Source organism: Cryptomeria japonica, unplaced genomic scaffold, assembly GCF_030272615.1.
Source record: "Cryptomeria japonica unplaced genomic scaffold, Sugi_1.0 HiC_scaffold_640, whole genome shotgun sequence".
In the NCBI taxonomy this organism is placed as follows: domain Eukaryota; kingdom Viridiplantae; phylum Streptophyta; class Pinopsida; order Cupressales; family Cupressaceae; genus Cryptomeria; species Cryptomeria japonica.
This window is the reverse complement of record NW_026729438.1, coordinates 41,586-45,951: the sequence shown is the minus strand read 5'-3', so window position 1 is coordinate 45,951 and position 4,366 is coordinate 41,586. Positions and strand designations below refer to the sequence as shown.

Here is a 4,366-nt window from a genome sequence, read left to right as displayed (position 1 = left end):
GGGCTCCGACAACGTGCACGCAGCACCTTGGAGCACACTTCGAAGCACTCCCGGGTGCCCACCGGCGTTGCGCACCGTGGTGGGCAGCGAGGTGCGCACCTTTGATGCGCTGCCTTCACTAATTTCCAGAAAAAGGCAAAAAAAAATGAGATTTTAAAATTTCCGTTTTGAAAGATAGTGAAAAAAAAGGAACGCGGGTGCCATCTTGAGCCCGCCCTGGTGCGCAGCCCAGGCAAGGCATGCGCACCAAGGTGCCCACCCGAGGTGCACACCCGGGGCAAACCGGGCTCCGACTTCGTGCAGGCCGCACCTTGGAGCACACTTCGGAGCGCTCCTTGGTGCGCACCATGGTGCCCACCAGGGCGCACCCGAGGCAAACCGGGCTCCGACTTCGTGCACGCCGCACCTTGGAGCACACATCGGAGCGCTCCCAGGTTCGCACCAGCGTTGCGCACCTTTGATGCGCTGCCTTCACTAATTTCCAGAAAAGGCAAAAAAAAACGATATTTTAAAATTTCCGTTCTGAAAGATAGTGAAAAAAACGGAACGCGGGTGCCATCTTGAGCCCTTCCTGATGCGCAGCCCAGGCAAGTTGTGCGCACCAAGGTGCCCACCCTGGCGGAGGTGCGCGCCCGGGGCAAACCGGGCTCCGACTTCGTGCACTGCATGGTGCCCACCAAGGCGCGCAACCCAGCCAAGGTGCCCACCGCAGCGAAGGTGCACGCGAGGTGCGCACCCGAGGTGCACACCCGGGGCAAACCGGGCTCCGACTTCGTGCACGCCGCACCTTGGAGCACACTTCAGAGCGCTCCTTGGTACGCACCAGGGCGCGCAACCCAGCCAAGGTGCTCACCCCGGCGAAGGTGCACGCGAGGTGCGCACCCGGGGCAAACCGGGCTCGGACTTCGTGCACGCCGCACCTTGGAGCACACATCGGAGCGCTCCCGGGTTCGCACCAGCATTGCGCACCTTTGATGCGCTGCCTTCACTAATTTCCAGAAAAGGCAAAAAAAAGAAAAAAATGAGATTTTAAAATTTCCGTTTTGAAAGATAGTGAAAAAAACGGAACGCGGGTGCCATCTTGAGCCCGCCCTGGTGTGCAGCCCAGGCAAGTTGTGCGCACCAAGGCACCCACCCTGGCCAAGGTGGGTCACGGGGTGGGTCCTAGGGTGGGTAACGGGGTGGGTACTAAGGTGCGTGCCAAGGTGGGTCATAGGGTGGGTGCCAAGGTGGGCACCAGGGTGGGTGTGCACCAACCCTAGCCAGGGTAGGTCACGGGGTGGTTGTCGGGGTGGGCGTCAAGGAGCCAAGGTGGGTGGCAAGTAGCCAAGTTGCGTGCCAAGGTGGGTGTCGGGGTGGGTGCCAAGGATCCAAGGTGGGTGCCAAGGAACCAAGGTGGGTGTCTGGGTGGGTGCCGAGGTGGGAGCCAGGGTGGGTCCCAAGGTGAGTGCAAAGGTGGGTGCCAGGGTCAAGGTGAGTGCCAATGTGGGTTCCAAGGTGCCAGGGTCAGGGTGAGTGCCAATGTGGGTTCAAAGGTGCTAAGTTGGGTGCGAGGTTGGGTGCGAGGGTGGGTGGGTGCCAAGGTGTGCTAGGTGGAAGCCCGGGTGGGTCGGCATCCCATGGGTGTCGAGTTGGGTGCCTGATGGGTGCTTCTTGTCAAGTTTTAGTCGTCGGGACTCATTTCGAGCCTTAGAGGTCGTTTCTTGTCCGGTTGCCCTGTCTTCGACCTGGGAACCCAATTTTGGTCCTCGGGTCCCATTTTTTTTTGTCTCGCATCCCACTTTTGGCCTGTGGCCTTTTCGGGGTCGATTCTCGTTTTGGGCATCAGAGCATGTTTCTTCTCCTAAAACCCAATATTTGTTTATTAAGTCTCGGAACACATTTTTGTTCTCGTGGACCCATCATGGGTCTTGGAACGCATTTGTGGTCCTTGGGTCCCATTTTGCATCCCGAAACTTGTGTTTTGGTGCTTGATCCCTATTTTGGGTGCCCACCTTGCACCAAGTGCGCACCCGGGGCAAACCGAGCGCCTTGGTGCACCGGGGCAAGATCGAGCGTGCACCCGAGGCGCCCCGAACATGCACCAAGGTGCACTCGGCCCACATGTGAGCGCAGGTCGTTGCGCCCGAGGTGGTGTGTGGGCACCGCGTTGCAGACGGGACACTGCACGCACACGACGCCCCCTACAGGTGCACGCACGTAGGCCGGGCCGGGTGCACACCCGACGCCCTAGCAAGGTGCGCGCACCCGGGCAGGGCTCACACTTGGCGAACGGGGCGCACTTCGCGAGGGAGGGTGTGCACCTCGACGGGGGTGGGTGGCCGGGGTGGATTCGCACGTGGGTCGCGGTTTGCTAAGTACACACTGCGACAAGCTCATAACGGGTGCGATCATACCAGCGTTAGTGCACCGGATCCCATCAGAACTCCGCAGTTAAGCGCGCTTGGGCCGAAGTAGTACTGGGATGGGTGACCTCCCGGGAAGTCCCGGTGTTGCACCCTTTTTTAGTTTTTCGCCGGGCATCGCAATGCTATTTGAATAAACCTTTTGCCCGTTTGCGTTCTCGTCGGGGCCGGGCCGGGCCGGGGTGCGCTGCCCGCACTACCGCGCGCGCGGGGGCGACACCGAGCGCGCACCCGAGGCGCCCCGAGCACACAGGCCACGGTGCAACCCGGGCGTTGTGCGCGCACCCCGGTGCGCCCGAGGTGCTGCGCGCGCACCCAGGTGAAATCGGTGTGCACCTCGGCCAGTGCGCGCTCGGTCGAGTCGCGCACGTTGGCCAAGGTGCACGGTGATGTTTCTTACTCTAAGGTTCCGCACCAGACGCCCGGGACAGGTGAGCGAAGCTGGGCGGGGCCGGGTGCGCGGCCGGGGCAGGTGCACGCAGCTGGAGAGAGCTTTGGAGCACACTTCGGAGCGCACCAATGATGCGCTCCATTCAAAAGTTTCCTGAAAAGGCAAAAAAAGTTGAGATTATAGAATTTCCCACTTGAGAGATTGTAAAAAAAAAAAATTTAAAATGAAGGAAACGCGGGTGCCAAGGTGTGCGCAGCCCAGCCAAGGTGTGCGCACCAAGGCGCCCACCCTGGCGAAGGTGCACGCAAGGTGCGCACCCGAGGCAAACCGGACAATTAACCCAACTTTCGACTTCGCGCGCACCTTGGAGCGCACTTCGGAGCGCTCCTTGGTGCGCACCAATCTTGGGCACCTCGGAGTGCACCATGGCGCCCACCAAGGTGCGCACCCGGGGCAAACCGAGCTCCGACTTCGTGCGCACCTTGGAGCGCACGAAAGGTGCGCACCATGGCGCCCACCAAGGTGCGCAGCCCAGCCAAGGCGTGCGCATCAAGGTGCGCACCCTGGCGAAGGTGCGCACCCGGGGCAAACCGAGCTCCGACTTCGTGCGCACCTTGGAGCGCACAAAAGGTGCGCAACCCAGCCAAGGTGTGCGCACCCCGGTCAAACCGAGCTCCGAATCGTGCGCACCAGAGGTGCACGCCATCGTGCGCACCTTGGAGCACACTTCGGAGCCCTCCTTGGTGCGCGCCGATGTTGCGCACCTCGGAGCGCACCCGGGGAAAACAATGCAATTAACCCGACTTTCGACTTCGTGGGCACCTCGGAGCGCTCTCGGGTTCGCACCTCGGAGCACACCGAGGTGCGCACCTTTGATGCGCTGCCTTCACCAATTTCCAGAAAAGGCAAGAAAACATTGAGAAGGTGTGCGCACCGAGGTGCCCACCCTGGCGAAGGTGCACGCGAGGTGCGCACCCGGGGCAAACCGGGCTCCGACTTCGTGCACGCCGCACCTTGGAGCACACTTCGGAGCGCTCCTTGGTGCGCACCAGGGCGCGCAACCCAGCCGAGGTGCCCACCCCGGCGAAGGTGCACGCGAGGTGCGCACCCGGGGCAAACCGGGCTCCGACTTCGTGCACGCCATGGTGCCCACCGCGGCGAAGGTGCACGCGAGGTGCGCACCCGGGGCAAACCGGGCTCCGACTTCGTGCACGCCGCACCTTGGAGCACACTTCGGAGCGCTCCTTGGTGCGCACCATGGTGCCCACCAGGGCGCGCAACCCCGCCGAAGGTGCACGCGAGGTGCGCACCCGGGGCAAACCGGGCTCCGACTTCGTGCACGCCGCACCTTGGAGCACACTTCGGAGCGCTCCTTGGTGCGCACCATGGTGCCCACCAGGGCGCGCAACCCCGCCGAAGGTGCACGCGAGGTGCGCACCCGGGGCAAACCGGGCTCCGACTTCGTGCACGCCGCACCTTGGAGCACACTTCGGAGCGCTCCTTGGTGCGCACCAGGGCGCGCAACCCAGCCGAGGTGCCCACCCCGGCGAAGGTGCACGCGAGGTGCGTA

At 62.7% G+C, this 4,366-nt stretch overlaps 1 non-coding gene across 1 annotated transcript; it reads left to right on the top strand.

Annotated features, from left to right (window-relative positions):
* The first annotated feature begins 2,382 nt into the window (after positions 1-2,382).
* LOC131872532 (5S ribosomal RNA) lies at positions 2,383-2,501 on the top strand. Its single transcript, XR_009370672.1, has one exon. It is a non-coding gene; the product is annotated as a 5S ribosomal RNA (ribosomal RNA).
* The last annotated feature ends 1,865 nt before the right edge of the window (positions 2,502-4,366 follow it).